The sequence below is a fragment of the Prionailurus viverrinus genome, chromosome B2, assembly GCF_022837055.1.
Source record: "Prionailurus viverrinus isolate Anna chromosome B2, UM_Priviv_1.0, whole genome shotgun sequence".
Classification (NCBI taxonomy): Eukaryota; Metazoa; Chordata; class Mammalia; order Carnivora; family Felidae; genus Prionailurus; species Prionailurus viverrinus.
In genome coordinates, this window is record NC_062565.1 from 124,833,477 (window position 1) to 124,844,927 (window position 11,451).

Below are 11,451 nucleotides of genomic sequence, written 5' to 3' on the forward strand. Positions count from 1 at the left end.
CCTGAAAGCAAATGCAGCTGAAAAGACAGTTCATTTCCCCAGGATTTTCTCAGGTTGATCTTCAAGGAGGACCAGGATTTTCAAGGTAGCTCCCAATGGGGTATAACTTTACTAACAAAAAGATCCTGACTTAACAATACCTAGCATGACAATGCTGCCATTCCAGATGAAGAAGCACGCTCTGATGTGCAAATAGTATTTTAACTTTTTTATAGTCGCCATTATTTAATTTGCTTCACAGACGCTAACTTAGGCATTGTGGTTAGTATCACAGACTCTAGAGACAAGCCAATCTCTAAGAGGGGTTTTGTGAATTTCTAGATCTGTGACCTTAACCCTCAGTTATTTTATCAGTAAAATGGGATAATGATGCCTATTTCTGAAGAACTTAAATGTGAGAAAGCAAATAGAACATTTAGCTCAATACTGAGCATACAGTGAGTGTGCTATAAGGGTATATAAAATACCGGATATGGGGCCCTGAGTGTAAGAAGATGATAAGCCAGACTCTCCATTTGATTGACAACCAAGCAATCTTTTTTTTTTTTTAATTAATTTACTTATTTATTTTGAGAGAGAGAGAGAGAGAGAGAGAGAACCAGCAGGGGAAGGGCCGAGAGAGAGAATCTCAAGCAGGCTTTGCACTGTCAGCATGGAGCCTGATGCGGGGCTCGAACTCACAAACCGTGAGATCATGAACTGAGCCAAAACCAAGAGTCGGATGCTCACCCAGCTGAGCCACCCAGGCACCCCAACAACCAAGCAATCTTAATCAACCCCCCACTCCTGACTATCCTATAGAGGGAGATTCTCTACCTTCAAAACAGAAATAAAAATAGATTTAAAATTCATAAAGTATCCAGCAATATCTTCTTCATTCTGTCCTCAGTTGTCAAGGGATGTGAAGTAGAGGGCCCATCCAGTTACCTCTTTCTGGGTGCGGCTGAGACCCTCCTTGGATAGGCAGGGCAGTCACAACCTGCCTCTCGCGGATGCCTCTCGTGGGACATCTGGGCCCCCTCGCTACACCTGTCACAAAGGGGAGTAGGGCATAGGGAAGAGTGGCAAAGACAGGAAAAGAGTTTCTATTTCAGTGTAGAGCCAAGTACGAGTCACAACCATGGAAATTTCCGATTATCGAGAGACTGATTTATCTTCTTGGTTTAATCACACACATTCTAGGATAGAGCAGTAAGGTGTGCATTTGTCACACATTAGATGTTTTAAGCATGGTTCAGGGCCATGTACTATATATTCTCTTCATTTAATTCGTACCATAATTCTTTGAGTACTATTTCTATCCCTCTTCATATTATCTCCACTTCATGACATCTGAACATGCAAACTTCTACTGAGGGACACAAAAAGAGTTAAATGAAAAGGCATATCGTATTCTTGAATAAAAAGATGCAACATCATAAATACATAGTCTTCCTTAAAAATTATAAATTTAATGCACTCCCCTCCCCAAAAATGGTAGTCAATTTTGTTGGAGGGGTTGGGACTAGATAAGGGAATTCTTCATATGAAAAAGTAAACAAGCATGATTAGCCAGGAAAATTCTTGAAAAAATTAGAAGATAGATACCCTATCAGATATTTTCGGAAGTATACTTTAACACTCAAATGATTAAAATAATGTTTTCTTCGCCTAAGAACAGATTAAAAATCAGTAGAACACTGTGGAAAGTCTAACAATATATCAAAATATGCACAGAAAGTCAGAATATTATAAATTAAGTGGGAGATTGATGTATTATTCAATAAATGGCATTGGAACAACTAAGTGGCCATCTGGAAAAATAAAGTATAAAATGAAATAAAATCAGATCCCTATTTCACAGCTTACAATAAAATACATTTCAGATGGATCAAATATTTAAATGTAAACAATGAATTTCAAAATATTCAGAAAAATATTGGGAGATTCTCACTTCTTTTATTTCAGAGTGAGAAAGAACTTCCTAAAGACGATTAAAGACCCAGAAGCCATAAAACAGTTTTTAAAAATTCTGCTTGAGGGGCACCTGGGTGGCTGAGTCGGCTAAGCGTCCGACTTCTGATTTGGGCTCAGGTCATGATCTCATGGTCACGAAATCAAGCCCCACCCAGGGCTCTGCGTTGAACCTGGAGTCTGCTTGGGATTCTCTCTCCCCCTCTCTCTCTGCCCCTGCCCCACTCATGTTCTCTGTCAAAATACAACACTTTTTAAAAATGAAAATACAAATAAAAAAAATAATAAAGTAGATCACATGTGCTGATATGGCACAACTCCAAGACATTTGAAGTGAAAAAATATGCAAGCCTGAGGAAAGAGGCTTCAAGTGAAGTAACTTGCCGAAAATAGCCTTGCTGTTAAGTAAGGTCCTTGGTGATAGAACTGAGCTCTTTCCAAGTATAAAACCCTGCTTGAATGGATACTGGGCCCTGCTGTTCTCCTACTGTGGAAAAGTCATGGCGCGCTGGTAAGGCGGGAAGGGTCAATAGACTGCGCATCTTCTGTGCCTCTCTGGACCCATTGTTTCTTTAGGCAGTTTTTGAAGGAGTAGGGGACAGGGCTTGGGGTGGAGGATTAACTGTAAGACCTTGACCCGGTTAATTATTTCTTGAGCAATGTATTAGAGCTTTCCCTCTTAATAGCCGTCACACGTATCCCGCACTAGCAGGGAAGGTATGGCTTATTGATTCCTCTCTGGGCGACCGGAGCAGACGTGAAGCTGAGAGATCAAGTTCTGGGAAATGTAGAAATTCGCTCCCTAACGGCCTGCTGCTCCTCAGGAAGCTTTTTGTACCCACAAGAAAGCCAGGTACTTATGGCAACATTTTTTTTTTTTCATTCTGAAGAGGGACAAGCATTCAGCAAACTAGGGCATTAACAGTTGCTGAAAGGCATGTGCCAACATCACAATTCAGTCCCTGAGAGGAAGTGAAGGCAGAATTCTTATCTAATTAAAACAGCTTGGGGAAAGAAAAGTGGGCAAAGGATAATTACCTAGTTTGGCATTTGGCCTGGAAAATAAAGGTAAGTATTCTTCTTGCAAAAACTGTCAGGAAACTTCACAAATTATAATGCTTGCCTTAGAGCATTATAAGGGAGGGAATTTTTCATCCTGAATCCCATGGTGCTTGACACATATGAATTATCTGTTCCTTGGGATGCTTCATTAAAAAGCAATTATTCATTTCTCTATGGAAAATCAAACTTAGGTACTGAAGATCTTACAAAACAATCCACAGGCCCAGTCTGGCATCTTCTTTAACTTCTAAATTCTAGTTCTCTTGGTTTAGTCTTGATTGCTTTCATCCACTTGGCAAAAATATGTTGGTGTTTCCTAGAGATGCTCTGGGGCTTTTTGGTTGTTGGTGTTTGTGAGTTTGTTTGTGTTTACTTTAACCTGTTGGAAACTTTCCACAGCGGCATAGTGTAGAATGTGGTTGATTAGGCAGTCAGAAATCTGGGTTTTATTTCTGGTCTGCCATTCACCTGCCATGTGTCCCTGGCTATAGCAATGCGCTCCGCTGAGGCTCACTTTCTTCATCTGTAAAATGAGGAAATTTGTGTTAAATCACGAAATTCTTACCAGGAATTGCAACGATGTAAAGTAGTTGGGAACACAGCCACTCCGGTAGAATTAGGTGACAGAGCATGGAGACTCTGCATGGAGGTCTGCACCCATCCTGCGTGGCTTTGAGGATGACCTTCCTATCATTTCCAAGGAAATCTGATCCCTGGGTAGAGGGAGACACTGGTCAAAGGTACAAACTCTCAGTTATAAGATTAATAAGTTCTGGGTAACTAATGATTAGCCTGGTGACCTACTGCGGCCGGGAGGTGAGAAAAATGAGATTATGGTCAAAAAGTTCAAAGTTGCAATTATATAGGATAAATAAGTCTAGAGATACCAAGTACAGCATGATGACTATAGATTATAATACTATATCACACACTGGGAATTTGCTAAAAGAGTAGATTTCAGGTGCTCTCACCACACACACACACACACACACACACATGGTAACTATGTGAGGAGATCGATATGTCAATTAGCTTGGCTATAGTATTACTATGTATATGTATACCAAAACGTCATGGTGTGCGCCTTAACTGTATATAACTTTTATTTTATTAAAAATAAGCATATATGAGCTAAAGTTAGTTGCTGTGCTATGTTTTTAAATGGACTGGAAAATGTAAATGTTCTATGGAAAATAATAATACTATATTGGATACTTGAAATTTGCTACCAGTGGGGTATTTATTCTCACTGCACACATACCAAATGGTAAACGTGTGAGATGAGGGGTGTGTTAATTAGATTGGTATGATAATCATTTCACAACGTGTACATGTATCAAATCACTACATTGTATACTGTAAATGTATACCATTTTTTTTTGTCAATTACACCTCAATAAAGCTTGAAAGACATTTATTAAAAGAACTAAAATATGATCATAAAGAAAAAAGAATAAAAAAGAATCACCATTCTTGACAGTTTCTAAAGCCCATTCACATTTTAACACTCCATAGTTCTATAATTCTGTATTTGTAAAAAAAAAAAAAGAGTAAACGTATAAAGGAATTCTTGAACTCTCTTGCAAAATAAAGGTAATACTCTTACCCAATAATATGAAAAACAACCATGAAATGCCTTGCATGATTAATTCATACAATAAAAGACTTGTAATAAAAAGATGTGTCCTGTCACTAAAATGAACAAATAATAATAATTAACATTGATGTGCCAATCCCGGCTCTAAGCACATCACATGTGTTAATTTATTTAATCCTCCTAATAACCATAAATCCTATTATAATCTCCATTTTTCAGACACACAGAACTAAAAGCAGAGAGCCAAAGTAACTTGCCCAAGGTCATTTAGCCAGTAAGTAGCAGAGGTGAGCTTTGAACCTAAGAGCGTGATTTAGACCCTGTACTCAGATTTCTGTGTTAAACATAGCCCACTGAAATATTAATCCATCTGAAATGTTCTTGATAGAACTACAGAAGGATAAAATGTTGGAGGTGAAATCACTCTTAGGGATCAGTGTATTCCAAATCTTTCATTTTACAAGTGAAACCAATTTTAAAAGGGAAAAATAGTATCTTGGCTCTGCTGAAAGTTCTATCAATTTCCCTAAAGTTTCTCAAAATGATTTCTATCAGAATTTTCAACTTAAGGACTTACATTTCTTTTTAAAAAGTAAAACAATTATTAGCTCAGAAAACATCAAACAAATAGAAGCTTTAAAACTTAGAACAAATGGTCATTAGCTTAGGAGATTGTTTCCATTTTGTTGTGGTAAGTTTTCCATTCAAATCATCTGATTTAGGTCTAGAAAGGCACTTTGAAAACACAGCAACATCCAGAGTTCTGCATGGGTAGTTCAGTTATCAAAACAAAAACAAAAACAAAACCCTACCGTAGTTAGGCAATAAGACATAACAGGTTGTACATTTCAGAGTGATTATTGTTAAATTGCCCAGGGCCAAGAATTTTTCAGCCACCCAAGCAGTACAGTAATTTTCCTGGAGTTCAAAGCCAGGAATGTACACATGAATTACGTTCTTTCATTAAAAAAAATTTTTTTAGGCTCTCATTTGTTCAAGTTTGGATGTCTGACATCATTGAAAACCAACCAAAGATTGAGTGTTCGGGTCAACCAGAGAAGCTGGAACCAACCACGAGAGCCTGAAGAATCAAGGCATTTCTTCTTAAGGATCTATTTCAGAGCGGACATGTAACAAGTTGAGTTTTGGGGAGTACTTCTATGATATACCATTGTTTCAGCAGAAAACTAAATTTTATTCTGCAGATAAAGCACGATGCCTATATATTATGTTTTCTAGAGTGCTGATCATGTCTCAAGACAGATTCAGCAGATTTATCCCAAGTGTGAAAAAACACAGGCAACCCCAGGCACTTGTTTTTCCCAAGGACCTTCGGCTCAAAATAATCAGTATTACAAAGTGCATATTTTGGGATTGACGTGCCTTGAGTTCCTTCAACTGTCACCATCCATGTTTGGATCTAAAGCTTTTTGGAGTTTTATGATTCTTCGGAGATGATTTTGGCCCTTGACTGTTGCGCAATGAGGTGCTAAGACAGGCTGTTTTCAGTAACGTGGTTCCTCTGTTGGCGTCCTTAGAATTTTAGGATTGACCATGCAATTATTTTCCTTTAAACTTCTCTTGAAGTTCATCTAGAAATGGAGAGTCCTTTAAGATACTCTTTTCAGAGACAGGTGCCTATTCCAGCTTTGGGAAGGCATTTGGAATTGTCTAAGTCTTCAGTCTCAAGGCATGGTCTGTATCTCTATTACACACTTAAACAGCTTTATCTCTATGTGGGGACCTTTCCTCTAAGGTCCCAAAAGGCCACTGGGTTGCTGCTTTACCAGAAATAACCGAAGAGCAATCATCTCTCTAACGATGAGCATTTGCTTCTCTTAGAATCTTTTCATGTGCTTTTGTTCTGCGTTTCTCTATTTTAGCTTCAATACAGCATCATAATGTATCTTGTAAAGATATTGTATTTAACTAACAGGAATCAAAATTAAAGTTAAATTGAGCTCCTTGCTGAGCTGGAAACACAACACAACAGGGGTGAGTTTTGCTGTGTGTGTGTGTGTGTGTGTGTGTGTGTGTGTGTGTTTTGCTGATTAAGTTCAGGGCATGCAACCCCAAAATATGCACTTTGGTATATTGAAATTTTTGAGCTAAAGGCACTTGAAAGGCAGAAAATATATGAACAGACTTTCTTGGATCTTCCTTTATCCACCTAAGGACAGAACCTCCAAAATGAACTCAATTGTTATGGATCCCTGCCCCAGGAGCTTTATCAACCAGACAAGACTGACTCATCACAGGAGAAGAGACTAGATATTGCCACCACACCCAAACTTTGTCACAAACTGTCACATTTCCTATCTTGTCCATCCCATTTATCTTCCCTAAAAACCATCTGCTCTCCCTTAAATTGCCTACATGCTTCCCTCCCTTCCCCTACACAAGCTGTCAAATCTCACCACTGTTTGGGATATACACTGTTTTCCTATGATGCCCCTATATATGTAATATTAAAAATCAACAAATGTGTTGGGGTGCCTGGGTGGCTCAGTTGGTTGAGCATCTGACTTCAGCTCAGGTCACGATCTCACTGTGAGTTTGAGCCCCGCATCGGGCTCTGTGCTGACAGCTCAGAGCCTGGAGCCTGCTTCAGATTCTGTGTGTGTGTGTCTCTCTCTCTGCCCCTCCCCAACTCACACTCTGTCCCTCTCTCTCCTTCAAATATAAATAAACATTAAAAAAAAATTAAAAAAAAAAACAAATGCGTATACATTTTCTTCTGTTAATCTGCCTGCTGTCAGTTTATTTCACAGACCCAGCTCTCGAGTCTGAGAGAGAAGAGGAAGTCTTTCCTTCCCTACACAGAGAGGAAGAAAGAGGAATATGATGACATCAATAAATGTAGCCCACTGTCAGTGAGTAAAAGAATGGACAGGTGTACATGAAGCTGATTATTAAGTCCATGGTGTATCTTCTAACTGTGGACGCTCAGAATCCTGGAAATATAACAGCTTCGTCTCCAGCCTGCCAAAGTGCTTGGAATTTCCACCATTAAAGCTCTGGGAAGTTCTGGTTTCAACAGGAATGTTTCTCAAGAAGTACAACAAAATAACACATTGCAATCTTTTTTTGAAAATGAACATGTTTTACCTTAGATTAGCCAGTCCCCCCCAAAAAGGCCCCTGAAAAGATGAAAATTGAAAAACTTTTTTTTTAAAACATTTATTTATTTCTGAGAGACAGAGAGAGACAGAGTATGAGCAGGGGAGGGGCAGAGAGAGAGGGAGACACAGAATCCGAAGCAGGCTCCAGGCTCCGAGCTGTCAGCACAGAGCCCGATGCGGGGCTCGAACTCACAAACCATGAGATCATGACCTGAGCCGAAGTCAGACGCTTAACCCACTGTGCCACCCAGGCGCCCCCGAAAAACTTTTTTATTATGGTGATTGGGGGGCGAAGAGTAGGGGAGGGGTAAAGAGGGAGAGGAGGCAAGACTGGCAAGGAGACAAAATTATGGGCACTCCAAACCTGACTGAGGGAATTCAGGCACAAGTGACGAGAAGAGGGGAGCATCGAAGGCCGATCTTCACAATGGCTGTACTACTCCAAATAAAAACTAATTTATTTCCGTTAACGCCCAGCTTACTGCTAACCCAACGCAGCATACCATTTGGCTGTAAGCAGACTCATTTCAGGTCCATCACGGTTCATATCTGGTCCTCAACAGCAGCCTCCACAGAAACAGAAATGAAACCAAGACTTGAATATGTACACTCATAATGTCAAATAAAACAATTTTTCCAAGTGTTTCAGCCAGGTGTCGACAGGAAATTAAACCAGAATTCATGGGGGAATGAATTTTCTGATAGGTTTTAGAGTCCAGCATCCCATATTTTCAGGCAAAACGGAATAAGAGAAGCCATTCCTGGCATCAAACCAACTCCCTCCCTTCCCCTGGAAGGTCTTTGTTCCTATTATAAGTGACTCATTGGATTACCTCAGTTAAGTCCTGTTAGCTCGGTGGGTCTTTTGTTTCTCTACTCACCCCCAGATAATACCTACAAAGGATCTGAGGTTCCTAGATAAGAGGCAGCATTTCAGGAGAATCTGGCATTTGTATCATGATGAAATCTATGACATCATCATCGCAGTTCTCCTTGTCATTACAGCCCACTAAGGGCTTCCATTGTCTTTTCAGAACTAGCCTTTGAAAGTGGGAACATCACTCTTCAGTAATCTCGAAGCTCAGCCAAGGGTTATTAAGTTTGAAGCAGGAGGGGCACCTGGGTGGCTCAGTCGGTTGAGCGTCCAACTTCGGCTCAGGTCATGATCTCACAGTTCATGAGGTCGAGCCCCACACTGGGCTCTGTGCTGACAGCTCAGAGTCTGGAGCCTGCTTCAGATTCTGTCCCCCTCTCTCTCTCTCTGCCCCTCCCCCACTCGTGTTCTCTCTCTCTCTCTCTCTCTCTCTCTCTCTCTCAAAAATAAACATTAAACAAAATTTAAAAAAAAATTTGCAGCGGGATTCAAAGCTACCCTGCCATACTTACAAAAGGCTAGTTTAAAAAGATATGTTTAATATGGATCTTCCTTTGCAGCAGCAGAGCACGATCCTGGGGAAGAGAGAAGAATGGAACAACAGACACAAAACGTCCGATTTTCGTTTCACACCTGATTGCCAAGCCCTAGAATTCCACACGCTCTCAGAAACACGCATAGCTGTATCTTGATCAAGAAAGGCTCATGAACCACAGTGTGTGCTGAGTCAGATTCAGGTTCCCTTGCCAATTGTCACACCTGCCTCTCTCCAATCTGGTTTCTCTTGCTCCCTGTCCCCCGCTATCTTGGGATGCCCACCTTGCTCACAACGTGGCATAAGCATACAGGCTGCAGACACAGTCCTACAGACTAACTCCAGGAGGTCACCTGTCCTCACCGTGTGTGATCTGTGACCTACGGACGCTGGCAGCACAGTGAAAACGGCACAGAATTCGAGAATTCTTCAAAACACTCCATATAAGGAAACAGGTTCTTCCCTCCTCTGTGTCCACTGGATGTTCATAACCATACTTTCCTCTTTGCAGAGTTCTATTCGTCTTGATAAAGTCTATCACGGAAACTAAAGTCCCCTGCAAGGCTTTGGGGCGCTCAAACTTTGGGTTTCAATTCATTCCACCAATCTCTCCAAATTTTATATCTCTTTTCTTCTACCCTTTCCTTCTAACTTACCTCCAAGAAAAAATCCTATTGGTTTTGCCCACATGCCAAGTGTTAGAAAGGAAACTGGAAAATGTGTATGGCCAAAGCCCTGACTTTGAAGACAGAGAGGACAGTACACGCTGGGGGAGGGCAGGCCTGAGTAACGGTCCTCAACAGAGACGGTCGCTTCACCAGAACGGACAGAGCAAAACTGAGTGCTGCAGGCCCCTCCTGCACCTGACCGCTATTGCCTCGTCACAAATCCCAGCAGGCAGGGTGGCATGGTAGCTTCCCCGGGACGCTCGGAAGCGGCAGATACGGTCATGGTCTTTCAGGCTTGTTACTCCTGCTATTGTCTCACCAGCTCATCAAACCAGGCGGTAGACACGGACCCAGAAGGGCACAATGGCAGCTCCAGGAGGGGGTCGGGGGCCCGAGCCAGACAGACATGAGACAGAGCGGGCACACTCTGTTTCCGAAGGAGCCCAAAGGGAGAGTGGTCGGAGGACTGAGGATGGTCGTTCACATACACCATGTCTTATCATCTCACCTAGCCCAGGAGGTTTCCTGAGGATGAACCAAGGCCTGTCTGGCTCCCAAGCTCACATTCTGCCACTGCCCAGTGTCCCCAGTCTGACTAAGTGACTGCCAGGTGTTTGTGAGGCTGGGGCCCAGGGTAGAAACAGGGGCCTTGGGATTTCAAGTCTGGGAGATCTTTTCTGAGAGTCATAGTTAAGACTTAACAGCGTGTACCTTGGAGTAAACAGGCCCAGTCCCAATCGCCACTCTGCCACTGGCTGAGTAGTCGTAGAAGTGTAGACTTCAGGCGAATGGCTCAAGCTTCTTACACTTCAGCTCCCGCAGCTTCAAAGTGGAGCTGTTGTGAGGTTTCAATGGCAGAGTGCACTTTAAACCCCCAGCCTGGACAGTGACACATAGTAAGGACTTCCTAAACATTATCATATTCACTATCCATTGTTTGAGAGTCGGCAGCTGAAAACATTTGTGAATGAGGAGTTTATGCCAGGAAGTGTAAGAAGAAACACCCAGGAGGTCTGGAGTTGTCAAAAGTCCCGGGCATCCGTTTCAAATGGCCAGCACCACCAGCCTTGGAAACTTGGCCCCCACTGACTCTCTATTCTAAGTTTCCCTTTGGCAAAAAAGTGCCACCTTCGACCCAGTCCCCATCCTAGTCTCTGCAGGTCCCTACTGGAGACGGAAGCATATTTTTCTAATTCCAAAACTGGGATATATAGCCTGACAAGTATAGTTACGTCTGGAAGGGGACAAGGCACAGAATATCTCAATCTGGTTCTAGTTTAGCTATTCTAGGAAATGGGTCAAGGGGGACCCCCAAGCAGTAAAAGTGCCTAACGCCTCCCCCTCCACAACGCATGCACCTCGACGGTCCAGGTGGCTGACACCTATTCCCACAAGACATCGTTTGGGTAAAGACGGTAAGTTACCCCACTATTTAATAAGGGTTGGGGGTGGATAAAAAAAGTATTGCCAGCTGTTGGCACCTTGGCATGAACTAATTGTCAGGATCTAAAAAGACTCCTAATAAGGTCTCACGGGGACGTGGCAAGGATAGTAATGGACTAGAAGTGACCTCTAAACTGCAATCCTACCTGAACGTTGGCATCACCTGGGCACCGGTGTGCAGAACTGAAGAAGGGGCA